The 24,033-nt window shown below is 40.2% G+C and overlaps 1 protein-coding gene across 1 annotated transcript in view; it reads left to right on the top strand.

Moving 5' to 3' along the window:
• Window positions 1–24,033, top strand: part of LOC133649231 (collagen alpha-1(XXIII) chain-like) — a 661,501-nt gene that overhangs the window by 520,768 nt on the left and 116,700 nt on the right. The gene's annotated exons all lie outside the window — the stretch shown is intronic.

Genomic DNA, 24,033 nt, shown 5'->3' with positions numbered 1-24,033 from the left:
GCGTGCCTGCCCAATGACGTCATAACTGTAGAATGATCGAGGGCAAGTTCTTGGTTTCTTATGTGGGTTTATTGTTAGGCACTTTCATTAACGTCCTCCCAGCGCGGTAACAACACACAACAACAGCAGTCACGTTTAGTCTACCGTAAAGCAGTTCGTCTGCCGTAAACAGCAATGTCGTGACACTCTTAAACAGGACAATACTGCCATCTACTGGATAGCCTCCAGAACACTGAAATTCAAGTATTTCTTTTATTTATATGTATAATAAAAATTAAAAAAAATATATATATATATATATATATATATATATATATATATATATATATATATATATATATATATATATATATATATATATATATATATATAGCTAGAATTCACTGAAAGTCAAGTATTTCATACACACATATATATATATATATATATATATATATATATATATATATATATATATATATATATATATATATATATATATATATATATATATACACATATATATATATATATATATGTGTATATATATATATATATATATATATATATATATATATATATATATATATATATATATATATATATATGTGTATATATATATATATATATGTATATATATATATATATATATATATATATATATATATATATCTTAATTAGATTATCCAAAAAATAGTGCTCGATATCGTGGTAGAGCGTAATATGTGTGTGTGGGAAAAAATCACAAGACTATTTCATCTCTACAGGCCTGTTTCATGAGGGTTTCATCCTGAAATCATCATCCTGATGATTGAGGAAACCCTCATGAAACAGGCCTGTAGAGATGAAATAGTCTTGTGATTTTTTCCCCCCCACACACACACTACATATATATATATATATATATATATATATATATATATATATATATATATATATATATATATATATATATATATATATATATATATATATATATATATATATATATATATATATATATATACGTGAAATACTTGAGTTGGTGAATTCTAGCTTAAATATATTCCCCTCTTAACCACACCCCAACCACGCCCCCACGCCCCACCTCCCGGTATCGGAGGTCTCAAGGTTGGCAAGTATGCGGTATGGGGACAAAAAAAAAAAACAGGTCCCCTAAAGGGAAACTTTTTTTTCTCTCAATGTGGCCCCTGAGTCAAAATACTTGCCCAGCTCTGGTCTACAATAACCGAGGTACAACTTTACTGTACGCCCTTAATAACCATTGACCTGGTACTTCTGCGCGCCAAGAACCAGCCTGCTCGTCTTACTGTGGTTCTGGCAGACAAGAACGGAAAACTGGAGCTCTTCTTGGGACTGCATGCTCGAGTGGCTCCAAACTGTTTGGGCCCAGCTGGGGACGGGGTCAGTATTCCTCCAGGGTTTTGTTTTTTTAATCACCGATTAGCCTGAAAAGGGGTCGTCATATGTTTCGTTTTCAGTACTTTGGCAAGAGAGCGGGTTCAGCAGGCTTGCAGAGTAAAGAATAAATTCGTTCAATCAAATGGTAAATTTGTAGGGAGCAGACAGAAGTGGGGGTGAGGCGCTAGATGAGCACGTGTGGAGTGAAATGAGCTCAATGACGGCTTGCTGCATCGCTCCTCTGCAGCTGCGCGTTGTTTCTCTACGCCGGGTCACCGCTACATGAAAGCCCGTAAAGAGGGGCGACTGGTCAACGAGGGGCGAATGGCAAATACCTCAATGTCACTCACTCCCAGCTGGGCTTTGATTAGTGCACAGAGAGGCTATCAGACATATCTGCAGCTGTCTGGGAATTCTAAAACCGGCGCTACAAATCGCAGGGACGTTAATATTAATCAAATGGTGACGTGTAACATTGCTGTTCTCATGTAGTTGGATCAGTCTAAGCGTGTCCAAGGCGTCTCTGTAGCCATCCCAGCCATGTTCTGGCCCTCGGAGCCAGAGCAGCTGATTGGACCAAAATATGGAAGCCCACCTCCCTCACGCTCTCCCTTAAAGTTCAATCCTGCACCTGCCGCAGAAACCGCTTCCGATCGCGTTGCAAGTGCTTTTGACTGTCCTTGATTTGGTAACGTGGTGTATGTTACCAGCAGCCAGTGATGGCATCCAATGTCCAAGCACGATAAAAACGATATCCTGTAGGGGGGAGGGCGGGAATGTCTTTGAAATAAACACACGATCGTGTTTAAAACAGGCCGTCGCAATGATTTGACGGGTGACGGTACAAATAGCAAGGCTGCAAATACCCGTCATGAGAGACATTTGAAGGAGGTCGAGAGAAGCAAATACGTTGTAGTGACAGGGACACCATCTGCAAAGTAGTACTTTCGTACACAGGCTACGCTCACAACTGCAGGGTGGGATGTTCAATTCGGATTTTTCCGTCAAATCCGATGTTTTTATGTACCGTATTTTCCAGACCATAGACCCTGACACAAGGCTGAAGCTTAGAGGTGACAGAGCTTTCGCCGCTGCTGCTCCCAAGCCCTGGAACGACCAACCTCTGAGTGTTAGACAAGCCTCCCTTTGATTGATTGATTGAGACTTTTATTAGTAGGTTGCACAGTGAAGTACATATTCCGTACAAATGACCACTAAATGGTAACACCCAAATAAGTTTTTCAACTTGTTTAAGTCGGGGGTCCACTTAAATTGATTCATGATACAGATACAGATATATACTATCATCATAATACAGTCATCACACATTGTGATTATTTACAATCAGGGGTGTGGGGGGGGGGTAGGATATGGACAGCAAGTAGTGGACATAGAGAGAGAGAGAGAGAGAGAGAGAGAGAGAGAGAGAGAGAGAGAGAGAGAGAGAGAGAGAGAGAGAGAGAGAGAGAGAGAGAGTTCAGAAGGCATAAGAAAAAGAAAAAGTATCTGCATTTGATTGTTTACATTTGATTATTAGCAATCCGGGGAGGGTGTTAGTTTAGGGTTGTAGCTGCCTGGAGGTGAACTTTTATTGCGGTTTTGAAGGAGGATAGAGATGCCCTTTCTTTTATACCTGTTGGGAGCGCATTCCACATTGATGTGGCATAGAAAGAGAATGAGTTAAGACCTTTGTTAGTTCGGAATCTGGGTTTAACGTGGTTAGTGGAGCTCCCCCCTGGTGTTGTGGTTATGGCGGTCATTTACGTTAAGGAAGTAGTTTGACATGTACTTCGGTATCAGGGAGGTGTAGCGGATTTTATAGACTAGGCTCAGTGCAAGTTGTTTAACTCTGTCCTCCACCTTGAGCTAGCCCACTTTAGAGAAGCGGGTAGGAGTGAGGTGGGATCTGGGGTGGAGGTCTAGAAGTAACCTGACTAGCTTGTTCTGAGATGTTTGGAGTTTAGATTGAGGGTTTTGGAGGTGCTAGGGCAGTGGTCCCCAACCTTTTTGTAGCTGCGGACCGGTCAACGCTTGAAAATTTGTCCACGGACCGGTGGGGGGGGGTGTATTTAAAAAAAAAAAAAAATGTTTTTTTTTTTTTTTTTTTTTACATAAATAAATACAAACAAAAAAAAAATAAAATTTTTTTTTTTTTTTAAATTTCTTGTGCGGCCCGGTACCGGTCCGCGGACCAATCTTTTCTTTCTTGTGCGGCCCGTGGTTGGGGGACCACTGTGCTAGGGTACCAGGAGGTGCATGCGTAATCTCTTCCTGTTTTTAAATCTCTCTTAAAAACATACGTTTATTCCATGGCTTTTAACACTGAGTGATCTCCATCCTGCTATGGCGCCCCATAATACACCTGCTGTCAACCTGTTTTTATGTTTTATTTATTTTATTTATTTATTTTGATCGTGTTCTGTTTGTGTTGTGTTGTGTTGTGTTGTGTTTGCTCGGTACTCGTATTGTCTTTTGACCTGCCCATTGTACAGCACTTTGGCTATACCCCTGTGGTAAATTTGAAATGTGCTTTATAAATAAAGTTGATTTGATTTGATTTGATAGGGCGCACCGGATTATAAGGCGCACTGCCGATGAGCGGTCTAGTCAGGTCTTGTCATGTTTTGTTATTTTCTGTTAGTTTTGGACTCCCTGAGTTCCTGTTTGTGCACCTCTGGGTTTGTTTTAGTTTCCATGGGATTCATTGGGTTCACCCGCCTCCGGTTAGTGGTCGGCACGCTCACCTGTTGTCGACCACTAATCAGAGAGCTATTTATTCACCTTGCTCGCCACGCTCTGTCTGGCTTCATTGTTTGATACACGCAACCTGTTACGTTAGTATTTCTTGTCTCCTAGTCTATGCTTCCTGTGCTAAGTGGTAGCCTTAGCTTCCCGTGCGATCGGCACGTTGTTCCTTCTGCTTGTTTCTGGTTTTGGTACGTGTTGGATTGTGAAGATTAAATCATGTTCCTACCTGCACGCCTTGTCCGGAGTGGTCCGTCTGCATCCCGGGGGAACGAACCCCGCAGTAAGCTGCAACCCCCCCCCCGCCATGACAGGTCTATTCTCATACAAAAGGCGTACCGGATTATAGGGCGTCATATTATTATGATTTTTTTCTAAATGTAAAACACTTCCTTGTGGTCTACATAACATGTAATGGCGGTTCTTTGGTCAAAATGTTGCATAGATGATGTTTTACAGATCATCTTCAAGCCGCTTTCTGACAGTCGCTTCAGGATGTGCCGTTTTGTGGGCGGTCTTATTTGCGTGGCTCACCTTCGCAAGCGTCTTCTCCCCGTCATCTTTGTTGTAGCGGTGTAGCGTGCAAGGACGGGAGTGGAAGAAGTGTCAAAATATGGTGCTAACTGTTTTAATGACATTCAGACTTTACTCCAATCAATAACGGAGCAGCATCTCCTCATCCGTGGCTCACTAGTGCAACAACAACGCCGGAAATGTGTCCCGTGAAAAACAGTCCGACCGGAACTCTCTAATAACTGAAGTTCCTTGGGTGAATAATGTAAACTCACTACACCGTATGTTTTAGCACTTTCATGGCGAGTTTACTGACAGATATAAGTAAGAAACTTTACACTACTTTATATTACAAATGGCAACAGCGGAAGATGAATGTCCCATAACAAAAGTTTTGTGGATGAATAATGTAAACTCACTACACCTGTTTACTGGCGTCATCTTGTATCTCTTATGTGTGACTGCCATCTACTGGTCACACTTATCATTACACCATGTACCAAATAAAATTGCAACAGCGGCGGATGACTGTCCCATAACAAGAAGATAGAGAAAAAGAAGAAGCTTATCGAATACTGTCGGCACGGACTACAAAGGTGAATGCGCGCAATTTTTCAGGACTTATGCAGATCCCCAATACAGATCAGCAGGTACCAGAAGGTAAGAAAAGTTGCTTTTGCATAATATTGCGAAACAAAACGCCAGATTATATGTCTTACCTTATACACGCACCATAATAATAGTCGTATGTTAAGCACAGTACAATCCATCAAGTGGTGCGGCTTCATAGCTTACCAAAGTCGTACTAAAACATTTTGGTAGATTTTTGAGCGCCATGTGTAATGTTCTATATTTTCAATGGAACATATACAATTTTGGTGTTGTTTACTTGAGTCATATTGCAGTCTACACATATCTCTTATGTGTGACTGCCATCTACTGGTCACACTTATCATTTCACCGTGTACCAAATAAAATAGCTTCAAGGTCGGTAAGCAAAACCAAAATGATTCCGTACATTAGGCGCACCGGGTCATAAGGCGCACTGTCGAGTTTTGAGAAAATGAAAGGATTTTAAGTGCGCTTATAGTCCGAAAAATACGGTAATTTGACATTGTTCAATTTAGACAGTGTGCCTATATTTAAAGACAAACTACAACAAAATAGCATAAAAACAATGACTGAACTGCATGAGTTAACATGTGCTTAGTAAAAAAAAAAAAAAAAAACACAATAAAAATGTTGCCGATAAATAAAACTATTTACCTCTCCTTTCTTTTTGTCAAAGTAGCTCTCGTAGTATTGATAGTTGGAGAGCCCTAATGTACGGAGTACTCTTGCCCAGTGGTATACATTGTGGTCATCCACACCCATCATTTTTGATTTTCATTCTGTGTGGCGACAGCAAGCATTTCTCAGGCCGTCGTACAGAACAGCGTCCCGATGTGTTGACAGCTATTGCCTGTCATGACAAGCAAAAATAATCGTCGTTCGCTTTCATCCGACTTATTCATGCCCACAAAGTTTTTAACGAGGGAAAAAAAATATTTTCAAAGCGCGGTTCATGTCTTAAAAAACTGATGATTCAATTTGTATTGTTTCATATCCATCCAAGGCACTGAAGTGTTGCGTTAGTGAGTGTGAGTAACAGTAACATTGACTCTGGGAACCATCCACATACTCTGCTTGGGGTTTTTGTCACACTGTGGGGAAAATATTTGGGCCATAGAGCATGGGGGCCAAATCCGGCCCGGGAATGACGCCATACCGGCCCCCCGAGTTCAGTTCAAACTTGGGAGACAGCAAATTCCTAGTGCTACTGTTGTAAAGAGGAATGTGGACTACTGTGAACACACGGGCGGATCCTTGCATTGACGTTTTGGGGTCCAAACTTGTGATTTACAAACCCCGTTTCCATATGAGTTGGGAAATTGTGTTAGATGTAAATATAAACGGAATACAATGATTTGCTAATCCTTTTCAACCTATATTCAGTTGAATGCACTACAAAGACAACATATTTGATGTTCAAACTCATAAACTTCATATTTTTTTTGCAAAAAATTGTGAACTTAGAATTTCATGGCTGCAACACGTGCCAAAGTAGTTGGGAAAGGGCATGTTCCCCACTGTGTTACATGGCCTTTCCTTTTAACAACACTCAGTAAAGGTTTGGGAACTGAGGAGACACATTTTTGAAGCTTCTCAGGTGGAATTCTTTCCCATTCTTGCTTGATGTACAGCTTAAGTTGTTCAACAGTCCGGGGGTCTCCCTTCTGCTATTTTAGGCTTCATAATGCGCCACACATTTTCAATGGAAGACAGGTCTGGACTACAGGCAGGCCAGTCTAGTACCCGCACTCTTTTACTATGTATGATGTAACACGTGGCTTGGCATTGTCTTGCTGAAATAAGCAGGGGCGTCCATGGTAACGTTGCTTGGATGGCAACATATGTTGCTCCAAAACCTGTATGTACCTTTCAGCATTAATGGTGATGATATTACGGAGCGTAGATGGTGAAATCCCTAAATTCCTTGCAATAGCTGGTTGAGAAAGTTTTTCTTAAACTGTTCAAGAATTTGCTCACGCATTTGTTGACAAAGTGGTGACCCTCGCCCCATCCTTGTTTGTGAATGACTGAGCATTTCATGGAATCTACTTTTATAGCCAATCATGGCACCCACCTGTTCCCAATTAGCCTGTTCACCTGTGGGATGTTCCAAATAAGTGTTTGATGAGCATTCCTCAACTTTATCAGTATTTATTGCCACCTTTCCCAACTTCTTTGTTTACGTGTTGCTGGCATCAAATTGTAAAGTTAATGATTATTTGCAACAAAAAAAAAAAGTTGATGAGTTTGAACATCAAATATGTTGTCTTTGTAGCATATTCAACTGAATATGGCTTGAAATGATTTGCAAATCATTGTATTCCGTTTATATTTACATCTAACACAATTTCCCAACTCATATGGAAACAGGGTTTGTACAAAGTAAGACTTTATGTTGGACATGTGGCGCCCAAAACAATTTAGGTGGACATCCCTGCTGTAAAATGTACAACATGCCGTAGTTTGTCATCAGAGGTCATAATTGAACATGTCTCCGATATCACAGCAGTGAGGAAAAAAAGCTATGTCTGACTCTCACCTTGACCACACGCTCAGTGTCATGTCGGCTTGGGGTGTGACAGAAAAGGCGATGTAAAGCAGAACAAGGCTAATAGCAGAGGGGATTAGCGGCACCGTGATGACGTCTGGATGGATGGGACTGGCCTGGAGGAGAGAGAGTGTTTCCTCAGGCATGGTCCTCACATCAGCACAGATGCTGAAGTTAGTCATGGAGATGAATGGACTTTATAGAGGACCCTCGTCCCCCTCCCTTGGTGCCTTGTTCTTGTTTTGCTTTAACATCTTCCAGAGCACCAAAGTAGAAACACATTTTAGGATTAAACAAATTATAGAACTTTTTTTCTCCTCATTCCCCTTGATAAATGATTACATTGCAGCTAAACATGCCTCACATATGTTGGGTTTTCCCACGTCCGTATTAACAGAGCGCACACGCAGTCTTTAGCGGTGCTCCTTCAGGTGACCCGGTTGTTTTTATAGTGTCTGCACTGCGTGCGCTGTTAGGCGTGTTAGTTAACCCTCGTGTTTATTGTCCTAGAGGACTAGATTTCACACCTTTCAGGCATCCTGGACATTCTTGCAACACCGGTGGTCCCAAACTTGACTTGTCTACGAAGACAACTCTCCTTCATCCCTACCGACATTTCTATCAATGGATCATAAGAAAATACCGGAGCATTCGAAGCAAACCTAAAGGCAGTGTTGTTTTTGACAACCATCTTACATTTAGTCTTAGTCTTTTGGACTAAAATGCTTATTTTTCACGGGACACATTTCCAGTGTTGTTGTTTCCGGATGAGGAGATGCTGCTCTGCTGTTAATTTAAGTAAAGTCTGAATTTCCTTAAAATAGTTAGCGCCATCCTTTGACACTTCTTCCACTTCAAGAAAAGATAATTTCTCTTTGAATTATTTCCTCAGGGAAAATGTAACATGGGTGTGTGACTGTTATGATTTTGCTTACTAGTTTTGATGACCCGCCTTATCATGCCTCTGATTGGCTAGTCCATAATGTTTCGCCCTAATCTTAGCCAATAGTGACTCATCATACAAAAACACCAACCAATCATCATGGATTTTCTGTATGTATGGATGTTCTCATTTATAAAGTCATTGTATTATCTAAAAAAAAAATCTTGTCCTGGATTCGCAGTCCTTTTTCTCTGTTAGTAGCTTGTAGCTTTGATGTATGCTACCTAGCTACAAGTAGCTAAGCAACAGGAAAAAGCTACTCGTTAAAAAGGGAGCTAAGCTACCGCCATGCTACTGGGAAATGTAGTTAAACTACGTAGCTTAGCTCCATCCCTGCTAATTTGATGCATTTCATCTTTTACAGCAAGAACATAGTGATGTGAAATTACAACACAGACACGCAATGCTAACAACACGGAATGCTAACATCAAAGCTAACTATTGTAGCTGCGACTTTTCAGTTGACCAAGTTTTTGCAGGCCGGTGGTTTAAGCACATGGAAGCCAAGTTCTAACTTAGAGAAATAACCCAGGATGTGACTAAATGTTTCCACGTCGTGGCCGTGTTGTAGTGGCCGGGTGACAGCCATCGCAATGAGGCTCTGAGAATCCCCCGGGCTTGAACACACTCAGGGCTATCATGTTGGGTGAAAGGAGTGTAAAGGTGACTATATGAGTGTTATTTCATGTTTAGAGGGCTCTAATAACGTATTTAGAAGGTTTTCTATATGGTATACTAAGGAAATATTTGATGTATTACTAATAGTCCTACTTCACAAAAGTTTGTTTAGCTCTGTGTTTTCCGGTACCAATTCACCGCGATAAATGAGTGACGGCTGTACACTACTTAACTCTGCATATGACGTACTACATTGCTCGCATGACTCAACCCGAGTGTAGTTGTTCACATATTTCAGGAAACACAATACATTTTATGTGAACCTGTGGGCAGTGAGTCCGCATGTGTCTACAGTACATCTCCACAGTTGTCTCTAAGTGGGCTGTGGTCCAAATTTAGACTGGAGCCAAGTGGAAAGCCATCCGGACCTTTTGGACTGCATTTTTGTGTGTTTGCGCGTGTGTGTGTGTGTGTGTGTGTTTGTTTGTTCTTGTATTGTTACCCTTCTTGAGACATCAACAAGGAAAAGTACCTTCCATATGAGGGGACCGGTGAACAAGTTAGGACCGAAATCATGGTCCCAATACGGAAAAACCATTGCATCTAATAGAGAGCCAAATACTAGAGTCCGTGAACATTGCTCCAAAGTCAGTTGATTCAATGTGCTTACAAAAGTAAACATTGACAGGTGCAAAGGCAGCAATATATGATAAAACAAGACGGCAGCTAAAGAAGGACTTCCCTATTCATCCCTGAAAAAACACTCTATAGTCTTAGTACACTACGGTACTAAGACTATAGAGGCCATTAACAGTTAGCTTTTACAGCTGGGTTGCCCAAAGTGCGACACAGGGGCCATCTGTGGTCCGTGACTCGTTTGTCATCGGGCTTAAGCACATTACAAAAAAACAAAAAATTGAGATCTCATTTGCACCCCCTGGTGGTGAAATCTATCAAAATTAGGGTGGTCCCAAAAAGGAGGGATTTTTCAAATTGACTATGTGTCAGGTTTAAAAGTGCTCCCCCTCTGGTCAACATATGAAATAACAAGTGTGCGTAAAATTTGAAGTGCTCCCCCTCTGGCCAATATATGTAATAACAAGTGTGTGTGATAAATTGAAATGCGCCCCCTTTGGCCAAAATTAATACAAAAAAATAAAATAAATATGTACAGTATATAGAGACATACTGTAATAACTTGAAGTAAATAATGAAGATTAAAAACCAATTACAAACAAAAAATAAAAATTAACTAAAAGCTTACCTTTGTGATATTTACATAGTATATACATTCTGGACTGCATATTTGTGTGTTTGCGTGTGTGTGTGTGTTTGTGTGTGTGTGTTCTTGTATTGCTACCCTTTTTGAGGCATCAAAAACGAAAAAAGTACCTTCCATATTAGGACCGGTGAACAAGTTAGGACCAAAATCATGGTCCCAATACGGAAAACCATTGCATCTAATTGAGAGCATAATTGGGGCGGTATAGCTCGGTTGGTAGAGTGGCCGTGCCATCAACCTGAGGGTTGCAGGTTCGATTCCCGCTTCCGCCATCCTAGTCACTGCCGTTGTGTCCTTGGGCAAGACACTTTACCCACCTGCTCCCAGTGCCACCCACACTGGTTTAAATGTAACTTAGATATTGGGTTTTCACTATGTAAAGCGCTTTGAGTCACTAGAGAAAAGCGCTATATAAATATAAAAAAAAAAAAAAAAAAAAAAAAAAAAAAGAGCCAAATACTAGAGTGCGTGAACATTGCTCCAAAGTCAGTTGATTTAATGTGCATACAAAATTAAACATTGACAGGTGCAAAGGCAGCAATATATGATAAAACAAGACAGCAGCTAAAGAAGGACTTCCCTATTCATCCCTGAAAAAAACCCGCCAGGTGAACAGCTGATTTTACGACTTCCGGGGCTGACGTAAGACAATCCGTGTCCCATATGTGACCATAGGGTGAACAAATACACTACGGTACTAAGACTATAGTGGCCGTTAACAGTTAGCTTTTACAGCTGGGTTGCCCAAAGTGCGACACAGAGTCCATCTGTGGTCCGTGACTCGTTTGTCATCGGCCTTAAGCACATTACAAAAAAACAAAAAAATGATATCTCATTTGCACCCCCTGGTGGTGAAATCTATCAAAATTAGGGTGGTCCCAAAAAGGAGGGATTTTTCCAATTGACTGTGTGTCGGTTTTAAAAGTGCTCCCCCTCTGGTCAACATATGTAATAACAAGTGTGTGTAATAAATTGAAATGCGCCCCCTTTGGCCAAAATTAATTTAAAAAAATATATATAATATGTAATAACTTGAAGTAAACAATGAAGATTAAAAACCAATTACAAACAAAAAATAAAAATTAATTAAAGCTGCAAGCAGCGATGCACGGGGACGACTTTGACGGCTCATAAAATCCAAACCGGAGCGGTAATTAAAACTCTTTCATCAACTTTTAATCAGAAGGGTTCAATCTCTCTCCTGTGCTAACTTGAAGCCGACACGACAAACGCGCTCAGAGGACATAATGTTTGAAAAAAGGTGACTGTTTTTACTCAACTTTTGTTTTGAAGGGGGAATTGCAAACTTCCTGTTGATTTTTGCTGGGGGTTGTCTATGTATGAAATCTAGGTCTAAGTGAGACCTACATAGAGGTTTATGTTTCATGTCTTTACGACATTCCTACTGGGCGTTACAGGCAGTTTTGTCTGTGTTTTCTTCCTAGGGGGGCGCTAGAGCGCAATTTTGAGGTTTGGGGTTTGTTTTTTTTGATTAGATCGCAATTTTCGCCAGTCCTGATGTGTGTGTCCAATTTGGTGAGTTTTGAAGCATTTTAAGGGGGTGAAATTACAGCTCAAAGAGGCGGCGGTATAATAGTAAAACGCTAGAAATACAATAGGGTCCTCTGTCCCAAAGGGAGTCGGTCCCTAATAAAGAATAATACAATGCTAGAAATACAATAGGGTCCTCTTTCCCAAAGAGACTTTGTCCCTAACTAAAAGTCTTTATGATATTTACATAGTATGTATATATTATCAATGTTGTAAATATAAATCTTTATATATCTAGAAAGGGTGGTCCTAAAGAGGTAGGCCTTTTTTTCGGAGGTCTCAAGAAGGTAACAAATACAAGAATGTGTGTGTGTGTGTGTGGAAGAGGAAACACATGGATCTGTGCCCAGATCTTTATTTGTCTTTACGTGCAGGACCACACGCACCAGTCTATCACACTAATGTATATTCAATTTGCTTGCTGACAAATGCGATTGACCTTAGCGAGTTTGGAAGCAATTTCTCCATCAACACCGGATTACTGGTAGTAAAGTGTGTCTAAAAACAACGATACTCCACTCCTAATTTATAGTAGCAATGCTGCTGTGCCTCAGCGACATCAGCTCTATCTGCGTCTCACAGCTCGCCCTGATTACGCTACTGTGACATTTACTGCAAACAAAGTGCTTCCAGGTAACAAAAGCCCAGGAGTGACCGCCCAAACTTCCCTTTCTCTTAGGTCTCATTGTGTTTGAGATCAACAGTTGGAAACAATACAAAAAAAGCCAAGGCACTAGCACATACTTCAATACAATATGTTATCAATCAATGATAATGATCAGTGACAACACCCGAAAACTTGATCTCTTGTGTTCTTTGAATCTCAACTCCTTCGACATATAATGAGCCATCCACACTTTTCCTACTACTGCAAAAAAATCATAAATGTCGTTTTGCTAGTATTCAAGGACAATCTATTTATATCAAACCATCTTTTAATTTTGATGAATTCATTTTTAACCACGTCTAACACATACAGTCGTGCAGGGCCGGCCCGTGGCATAGGCCGTATAGGCAAATGCTAAGGGCGCCGTCCATCAGGGGGCGCCACGCCAGTGCCACGAATGTTGGAGGAAAAAAAGAAAAAAGTTGGTACTATTATTTCTAAATACATAAAATAATCCCACGTTAATTAAAATGCAAAGTAAAGCCTATTCAATAGAAATATTATTTGTTACAACATTACGCCCCCCCCCCCCCCACCCCCCACCCCCCCCACCCCCGCACGGTGCGCCCCCTCCCTTCCCGTATCATGACTCTTTTTGGACGTCACCACATCAAAAAATCAACACAAGATGTCAAAACGGCCAAAAGGGAAGAAAAAAGAGAAAAGAAGAGGAGAAACGAGAAGAAGACAGAGGTAGCAGGTAAATAAATGATAAATGGGTTATACTTGTATAGCGCTTTTCTACCTTCAAGGTACTCAAAGCGCTTTGACAGTATTTCCACATTCACCCATTCACACACACATTCGCACACTGATGGCGGGACCTGCCATGCAAGGCGCTAACCAGCAGCCATCAGAGGCAAAGGGTGAAGTGTCTTGCCCAAGGACACAACGGACGTGACTAGGAAGGTAGAAGGTGGGAATTGAACCCCAGTAACCAGCAACACTCCGATTGCTGGTACAGCCACTCTACCAACTTCGCCACGCCGCCCCTTAGGTAACGTTAGCCTAAATGAAATTATTTGTCTGTTACAGAATGTGATAGTAACCTTTAGGATTAAGCTAATGTTACATGATTCGGCAATTCCTAATCAATAAATAGCTAGTTCTGTTTTAACGTCGGGTTAATATTGTGGAGGGGGCTAAATTGTTATGGAAAATAATAATGTAACGTTAGGTAATTACAGTACTCCCTGGTGTACAGTCATTTGTAAGTCATTCTAGTTAATGCAATATTAAAAAGCACAAATAGAGAACTCTGTTGGATCCCCTTTTTTTGTAATATAGTTGTTAAAGTCATACTGGTTTGATATCTTGTTTTGTGCAGTGCCTTATTTATATTGTATTTTTAATTTATTTTATGCAACCTGTTGACACATTTTATTTTGTGTTTATGTATGTAAAAAATATTGTGTTTCATATATTCATTTTTTATTTTTTGGATTCATTTATTTATCCATAGTTTTTTTTTATCTTGTTAACAATTCTGATTGTTAATTTGCTTTCTTTAAGTAAAAAAAAAGGTCAAAGACAAAGCTATTCGGTTTATTGTGAGTATATACACTTCACTGCCGATGTGGGGGGGGCGCCACCTAAAATCTTGCCTAGGGCGCCAGATTGGTTAGGGCCAGGCCTGCAGTCGTGGTCAAAAGTGTACATACACTTGTAAAGAACATCATATCGTGGCTGTCTTGAGTTTCCAATCATTTCTACAACTCTTATTTTTTTGTGATAGAGTGATTGGAGCACATACTTGTTGGTCACAAAAAACATTCATAAAGTTTGGTTCTTTTATGAATTTATTATGGGTCTACTGAAAATGTGAGCAAATCTGCTAGGTCAAAAGTATACATACAGCAATGTTAATATTTGATTACATGTCCCTTGGCAAGTTTCACTGCAATAAGGCACTTTTAGTAGCCATCCACAAGCTTCTGCTTGAATTTTTGACCACTCCTCTTGACAAAATTGGTGCAGTTCAGCTAAATTTGTTGGTTTTCTGACATGGATGTTACGACCGGGTCGCGTGGTGATGCGGGGTTTGTTCTCCCCGGATGCAAATGGACGAATCCGGACAGGACTTGCAGGTAAGGACATGATTTAATAGTAAATGAACACAAAACAGGTACAAAACAGAAAACAAATCGACGGAATAAGGTGCAGATCGCACCTGAAGCTAAGGCTACTACTTAGCACAGACTAGGGATCACTAGCAGGGGCTAGGAGACAAGGAAAACTAACGTAACAGTAGCGTGACGCAAATGAAGAAGCCAGACCAACTGACTCACATTTTCCCATTGTTTTCAATGCAGCGAGAGAGATTCGGACCGAGAAAGCGAAGATTACCCCATTAATTTCAGCGAGGATGAAAGATTCGTGGATGAGGAACGTGAGAGTGAAGGACTAGAGTGCAGTGCAGGACGCATCTTTTTTCGCTCTGACCGTAACTTGGGTACAAGCTGGCTCATTGGATTCCACACTCGCTCCTTTTTCTATTGTGGATCACGGATTTGTATTTTAAACCACCTCGGATACTATATCCTCTTGAAAATGAGAGTGGAGAACGTGAAATGGACATTCACAGTGACTTTTATCTCCACGACAATACATCGGCGAAACACTTTAGCTACGGAGCTAACGTGATAGCATCGGGCCTAACTGCATATAGAAACAAAAGAAATAAGCCCCTGACTGGAAGGATAGACAGAAAATCAACAATACTATTAAACCATGGACATGTAACTACACGGTTAATGCTTTCCAGCCTGGCGAAGGTTAACAATGCTGTTGCTAACGACGCAATTGAAGCTAACTTAGCAACGGGACCTCACAGAGCTATGCTAAAAACATTAGCTATCCACCTACGCCAGCCAGCCCTCATCTGCTCATCAACACCCGTGCTCACCTGCGTTCCAGCGATCGACGGTACGACGAAGGACTTCACCCGATCACCGATGCGGTCGGTGGCTAGCGTCGGATAGCACGTCTGCTATCCACCTCAAAGTCCTCCTGTTTGTGTTGCTGCAGCCCGCCGCTAATACACCGATCCCACCTACAACTTTCTTCTTTGCAGTCTTCATTGTTCATTAAACAAATTGCAAAAGATTCACCAACACAGATGTCCAGAATACTGTGGGATTTTGAGATAAAAACAGAGCTTTTTGTATTGTTTTCAATGGAGTCCGAATACTTCCGTTTCAATGATTGACGTCACACGCATACGTCATCATACATAGACGTTTTCAACCGGAAGTTTAGCGGGAAATTTAAAATGTCACTTTATAAGTTAACCCGGCCGTATTGGCATGTGTTGCAATGTTAAGATTTCTTCATTGATATATAAACTATCAGACTGCGTGGTCGCTAGTAGTGGCTTTCAGTAGGCCTTTAAGGCCCAAGCTGTTTGTTTACATCAGTGGTTCTTAACCTTGTTGGAGGTACAGAACCCCACCAGTTTCATATACGCATTCACCGAACCCTTCTTTAGTGAAAAATAAAATGTTGTTTTTTTTCAAATTCAAGACAGGAGTTGAGATTCAAAGAACAAAAGAGATCAAGTTTTCAGATGTTATGATTGATGAACACTCCGCAACCTTGTGGACAGCCTTCCCAGAAGAGTGGAAGCTGTAATAGCTGCAAAATGTGGACCCACATCATATCGAACCCTATGGGATAGGAATGGACTGGCACTTCAAGTTCATATGTGAGTCAAGGCAGGTGGCCAAATACTTTTGGCAATATAGTGTATGTCGCAGTTATTGTGAGGCGAAAGCACCGTAGACCCCAGGCGGAAAGATACACGACACCGTCAGAACAATGAGAAACCGAACTGGCACCAGCAAACCTCAACTGATCGTTGCAAAGTACAAACCCCGTTTCCATATGAGTTGGGAAATTGTGTTAGATGTAAATATAAACGGAATACAATGATTTGCAAATCATTTTCAACCCATATTCAGTTGAATGCACTACAAAGACAACATATTTGATGTTGAAACTCATAAACTTTTTTTTTTTTTTTTGCAAATAATAATTAACTTAGAATTTCATGGCTGCAACACGTGCCAAAGTAGTTGGGAAAGGGCATGTTCACCACTGTGTTACGTGGCCTTTCCTTTTAACAACACTCAGTAAAGGTTTGGGAACTGAGGAGACACATTTTTGAAGCTTCTCAGGTGGAATTCTTTCCCATTCTTGCTTGATGTACAGCTTAAGTTGTTCAACAGTCCGGGGGTCTCCCTTCTGCTATTTTAGGTGCCACACATTTTCAATGGGAGACAGGTCTGGACTACAGGCAGGCCAGTCTAGTACCCGCACTTTTTTACTATGAAGCCACGCTGTTGTAACACATGGCTTGGCATTGTCTTGCTGAAATAAGCAGGGGCGTCCATGGTAACGTTGCTTGGATGGCAACATATGTTGCTCCAAAACCTTTCAGCATTAATGGTGCCTTCATAGATGTGTAAGTTACCCATGTCTTGGGCACTAATACACCCCCATACCATCACACATGCTGGCTTTTACACTTTGCACCTATAACAATCCGGATGGTTCTTTTCCTCTTTGGTCCGGAGGACACGACGTCCACAGTTTCCAAAAACAATTTGAAATGTGGACTCGTCAGACCACAGAACACTTTTCCACTTTGTATCAGTCCATCTTAGATGAGCTCAGGCCCAGCGAAGCCGACGGCGTTTCTGGGTGTTGTTGATAAACGGTTTTCGCCTTGCATAGGAGAGTTTTAACTTGCACTTACAGATGTAGCGACCAACTGCAGTTACTGACAGTGGGTTTCTGAAGTGTTCCTGAGCCCATGTGGCGATATCCTTTACACACTGATGTCGCTTGTTGATGCAGTGCAGCCTGAGGGATGGAAGGTCACGGGCTTAGCTGCTTACGTGCAGTGATTTCTCCACATTCTCTGAACCCTTTGATGATATTACGGAGCGTAGATGGTGAAATCCCTAAATTCCTTGCAATAGCTGGTTGAGAAAGGTTTTTCTTAAACTGTTCAACAATTTGCTCAGGCATTTGTTGACAAAGTGGTGACCCTCGCCCCATCCTTGTTTGTGAATGACTGAGCATTTCATGGAATCTACTTTTATACCCAATCATGGCACCCACCTGTTCCCAATTAGCCTGCACACCTGTGGGATGTTCCAAATAAGTGTTTGATGAGCATTCCTCAACTTTATCAGTATTTATTGCCACCTTTCCCAACTTCTTTGTCACGTGTTGCTGCCATCAAATTCTAAACTTAATGATTATTTGCACACAAAAAAAAAAGTTTATGAGTTTGAACATCAAATATGTTGTCTTTGTAGCATATTCAACTGAATATGGCTTGAAATTGATTTGCAAATCATTGTATTCCGTTTATATTTACATCTAACACAATTTCCCAACTCATATGGAAACGGGGTTTGTAGATCAAAGCATTAAGATTGAGGAGCATATGCAGCCTTTTGACTGATACAAATTGTTCAGTTTACAGCAAATTGTCCGTAAACCTGATAAAGACAAGCAGGAAAACCTTAGAAAATGTGATGGGAAGAGTCGGTGCACATCCTTGCATGACAATGCTAGAAATAGGCTGGACTGGTATAAACAAACCCTAATAGAATCATGTTCACACAAATACACGGTCACAATGAAGCTGTGTGTTTTCTGATACTGCTGGTGTTTATGTGTGGGATTGGAACAAGCTTGTGTTTGCAGCGCTGGTATTAGTCCAAGCTGCAATGGGGAATTTCAAAGCAACAGCACTTAGGCAATAGCAGCTTTAAAATATTTGGTGAAAACTGACTTTAACTTGTAACGAGAAGGACGGCGTCTTTAGGAGTGGAACATTGGTGGACCAGCCAGGACCATAATGCTATGTTGTGTGCAGAGCTTGTACAAAAATAATGACAGCATTTACCGTAATTTCCGGACTATAAGCCGCACCTGACTATAAGCCGCACCAGCTAAATTTAGGGTAAAATACAGATTGCTCCGTATATAAGCCGCACCTGACTATAAGCCGCAGGGTTTTGATGTGTAATTAGCGTAGTATATAGGGGTTCCTGCTACCACGGAGGGGATTGTCGGGACAGAGACGACTGTTTGGGAACGCAAAGCGTCCCATTTATTAACAATAAATCTTTCAATCATTCAATCAAACTTTCACATCTTTGACATGGCGAACAGCATTCGTGCAGAGTACAAATAATACAACGCTGCAAAGTAATACAAAGTGCTCGCCTGTACGTTATCAAAATAACGTACAGTCTTTAATCATTGTGTCATCGTCTTCCTCCTGCGTACTAAAACCACCGAAATCCTCTTCGTCGGTGCCGGAGAAGAACAGGCCGTATATAAGCCGCACCCTTGTATAAGCCGCAGGGACCAGAACGAGGGGAAAAAGTAGCGGCTTATAGTCCGGAAATTACGGTATATCAAGACATGGTTTACAGCAGTGTTTTTCAACCTTTTCTGAGCCAAGGCACACCACCAGCAGAAAACATTAAAAAAAATTAAACTCAACAGCCGATATTGACAGTAAAAAGTCGTTCTCGCAATTGTTGGATATGAATTCAAACCATAACCAAGCAGGCATCACTATAGCTCTTGTCTCAAAGTAGGTGTACTGTCACCACCTGTCACATCACGCCCTGACTTGTTTTGACGTTTTTGGTGTTTTCTTGTGTGTAGTGTTTTAGTTCTTTTATTGCGCTCCTATTTTGGTGGCTTTTCCTGTTTTGTTGGTATTTTCCTGTAGCAGTTTCCTATCTTTTGAGCGCTATTCCCCGCACCTGCTTTGTTTTCGCAATCAAGACTATTAAAGTTGTGCGGACGCTATCCTTCTTTCTGGGGACATTGTTGATTGTCATGCCATGTACGGATGTACTTTGTGGACGCCGTCTGCTCCACACGCTGTAAGTCTTTGCTGTCGTCCAGCATTCCGTTTTTGTTTACTTTGCAGCCAGTTCAGTTTTAGTTTCATTTTGCATAGCCATTCCTAAGCTTCAACAGTTTTCTTAGCGGCACTCGCCTTTTGTTTATTTTTGGTTTAAGCGTTAGATACAGCTACAAAGCAATTAGCTACCGGCTGCCACCTACTGATATGGAAGAGTATTGCACGGTTACGCTGCTGAGCTCTAGACAGTGCAGACACTCAACAATGGCACAGTTGCGGATTATAATTACTGCTTTGCAAAAAAGGTTTTTAACCCAATTAGGTGAAATTACATAATCTCACTGGTCTACAACATGAATTAGTCCTCTTTGGCTTGTCATGTTTTATTTATATTATATTTCTATGGCACATAACAAGCATATGGGTCATCTGTCAGCTTGGGTTTTCTACCAGTGGGTTTTTACGGCATATAAAAAAATTGGATGAATGGAATGGAGTGGAGAAACAATACCACTGTTTTTAGCGGTAAAATTCAAGCAACAGAGCTGCCCGTTTGTTTGTTTTAACCGTAAAATCTTGTTGTTTTAATGTTTGGTAACACTTTAGTATGGTGTAAATATTCTAAGTAACTAAGACTTAATTTAGATTTATTTGGTTAGGGTTAGGGTTAGGGTTGGGGTTGAGGTTAGTGTTAGGTTTAGAGGGTTAGGGTTAAGGTTGGAGTTAGGGTTAGTATTGCTGAATATGTTCCCCATACTAAAGTGTTACCAGCTTACTGGTTGTATAATAAGGCCTTGCATATTAAGACATTAATAAGTACTTAATAACGACTAATTAAGAGCCAATATGTTACTAATTTGCATGTTAATAAGTAACTAATTAATGGTGAATATGTTCCCCATACTAAAGTGTTCCCTAATGTTTTTTTAGTTAGTTTTTTAATGTTTTAGTGTCTTACTGTATATGGAAAAAAATAGTACAAGTAAATTTTACAGTAAAAAAACTCAGTCGGCGGAATTTAATCGTAAAATCTATTGTCAATTTTACAGTTTAAATGGGTATACGGGTTATACTTGTATAGCGCTTTTCTACCTTCAAGGTACTCAAAGAACTTTTCCACATTCATCCATTCACACATACGTTCACACACTGATGGCGGGAGCTGCCATGCAAGACCCTAACCACCACCCATCAGGAGCAAGGGTGGAGTGTCTCGCTCAAGGACACAACGGACGTGACTAAGTTGGTAAAAGCTGGGGGTTGAACCAGGAACCCTCAGGTTGCTGGCACGGCCACTCTCCCAACCGCGCCACGCCGTCCCCCAGTTTACAATTTGATTGATCATTTGTTTTGAAATCATAAGTCAAGCAGATATTTAAGTACAGTATTTATGTTACAACACTTTAGCATATCAGTATGTGGAATGAAATGATGGAATGGATGAAGTAAAGAAGTTAAACATTGTACTGATATGATCCAGTTTAAGAGGTTGTTCAAATTAATAGTGCTTACAAAGTACAAAGAAGAAGAATTATGAGAAATACTTTCAACTAGGGATGTCCGATATATGCGTTAAAATGTAATATCGGAAATTATCGGTATCGTTTTTTTTATTATCGGTATCGTTTTTTTTTTTTTTGGTTTTTTTTTTGGTTTTTTAATTAAATCAACATAAAAAACACAAGATACACTTACAATTAGTGCACCAACCCAAAAAACCTCCCTCCCCCATTTACACTCATTCACACAAAAGGGTTGTTTCTTTCTGTTATTAATATTCTGCTTCCTACATTATATATCAATATATATCAATACAGTCTGCAAGGGATACAGTCCGTAAGCACACATGATTGTGCGTGCTGCTGCTCCACTAATAGTACTAACCTTTAACAGTTAATTTTACTAATTTTCATTCATTACTAGTTTCTATGTAACTGTTTTTATATTGTTTTACTTTCTTTTTTATTCAAGAAGATGTTTTTAATTTATTTATCTTATTTTACTAATTTTTTTAAAAATTACCTTATCTTCACCATACATGGTTGTCCAAATTAGGCATAATAATGTGTTAATTCCACGACTGTATATATCGGTTGATATCGGTATCGGTTGATATCGGTATCGGTAATTAAAGAGTTGGACAATATCGGAATATCGGATATCGGCAAAAAGCCATTATCGGACATCCCTACTTTCAACCTTATTGAAAATAAGATATTCTTCATCTCAGTATGTTAATAATGACTGAATTAATTAATTACATATTACAAAACTGTTGTGTATACTACAAACCCCGTTTCCATACGAGTTGGGAAATTGTGTTAGATGTAAATATAAACGGAATAAAATGATTTGCAAATCATTTTCAAGCCATATTCAGTTGAATGCACTACAAAGACAACATATTTGATGTTCAAACTCATAAACTTGATTTTTTTTTTTGCAAATAATCATTAACTTAGAATTTCATGGCTGCAACACGTGCCAAAGTAGTTGGGAAAGGGCATGTTCACCACTGTGTTACATGGCCTTTCCTTTTAACAACACTCAGTAAAGGTTTGGGAACTGAGGAGACACATTTTTGAAGCTTCTCAGGTGGAATTCTTTCCCATTCTTGCTTGATGTACAGCTTAAGTTGTTCAACAGTCCGGGGGTCTCCCTTCTGCTATTTTAGGTGCCACACATTTTCAATGGGAGACAGGTCTGGACTACAGGCAGGCCAGTCTAGTACCCGCACTCTTTTACTATGAAGCCACGTTGATGTAGCACGTGGCTTGGCATTGTCTTGCTGAAATAAGCAGGGGCGTCCATGGTAACGTTGCTTGGATGGCAACATATGTTGCTCCAAAAGCTGTATGTACCTTTCAGCATTAATGGCGCCTTCACAGATGTGTAAGTTACCCATGTCTTGGGCACTAATACACCCCCATACCATCACACATGCTGCCTTTTACACTTTGCGCCTATAACAATCCAGATGGTTCTTTTCCTCTTTGGTCCGGAGGACACGACGTCCACAGTATCCAAAAACAATTTGAAATGTGGACTCGTCAGACCACAGAACACTTTTCCACTTTGTATCAGTCCATCTTAGATGAGTTCAGCCCCAGCAAAGCTGACGGCGTTTCTGGGTGTTGTTGATAAACGGTTTTCGCCTTGCATAGGAGAGTTTTAACTTGCACTTACAGATGAAGCGACCAACTGTAGTTACTGACAGTGGGTTTCTGAAGTGTTCCTGAGCCCATGTGGTGATATCCTTTACACACTGATGTCGCTTGTTGATGCAGTACAGCCTGAGGGATCAAAGGTCACGGGCTTAGCTGCTTACCTGCAGTGATTTCTCCACATTCTCTGAACCCTTTGATGATATTACGGAGCGTAGATGGTGAAATCCCTAAATTCCTTGCAATAGCTGGTTGAGAAAGGTTTTTCTTAAACTGTTCAACAATTTGCTCAGGCATTTGTTGACAAAGTGGTGACCCTCGCCCCATCCTTGTTTGTGAATGACTGAGCATTTCATGGAATCTACTTTTATACCCAATCATGGCACCCACCTGTTCCCAATTTGCCTGTTCACCTGTGGGATGTTCCAAATAAGTCTTTGATGAGCATTCCTCAACTTTCTCAGTATTTATTGCCACCTTTCCCAACTTCTTTGTCACGTGTTGCTGCCATCAAATTCTAAAGTTAATTATTATTTGCACACAAAAAAAAAAGTTTATGAGTTTGAACATCAAATATGTTGTCTTTGTAGCATATTCAACTGAATATGGCTTGAAAATGATTTGCAAATCATTGTATTCCGTTTATATTTACATCTAACACAATTTCCCAACTCATATGGAAACGGGGTTTGTAATTCGCAGATGTTATTTTATTATAAAAAGGTCAGTAAAAGATGTATATATTTGTAAACGCTCTAAAGTGGGAAAAGGGGTAGGATTAAATAAGCTTTGCTTCTTCCTACTCCTTTTCGAACATGAGGTAAAGTGAAATGAAACTGCGCGGTGTCTTATACTGTAAGTGTGTTCATGTTCCAAATAAACTAAAGAAAGAATCTTTGTTTTAACCAAAACATTTTTTTGGAATACATGTTAATATAATATTTTGATAATATTGAATTTTAAAATACAGTACCGTTCAAAAGTTTGGGGTCACATTGAAATGTCCTTATTTTTGAAGGTACTTTTCAATGAAGATAACTTTAAACTAGTCTTAACTTTAAAGAAATACACTCTATACATTGCTAATGTGGTAAATGACTATTCTAGCTGCA

Source organism: Entelurus aequoreus, linkage group LG04, assembly GCF_033978785.1.
Source record: "Entelurus aequoreus isolate RoL-2023_Sb linkage group LG04, RoL_Eaeq_v1.1, whole genome shotgun sequence".
Lineage (NCBI taxonomy): Eukaryota > Metazoa > Chordata > Actinopteri > Syngnathiformes > Syngnathidae > Entelurus > Entelurus aequoreus.
The sequence above is the reverse complement of the archived record's forward strand: the minus strand, read 5'-3'. Positions and strand labels throughout refer to the sequence as shown.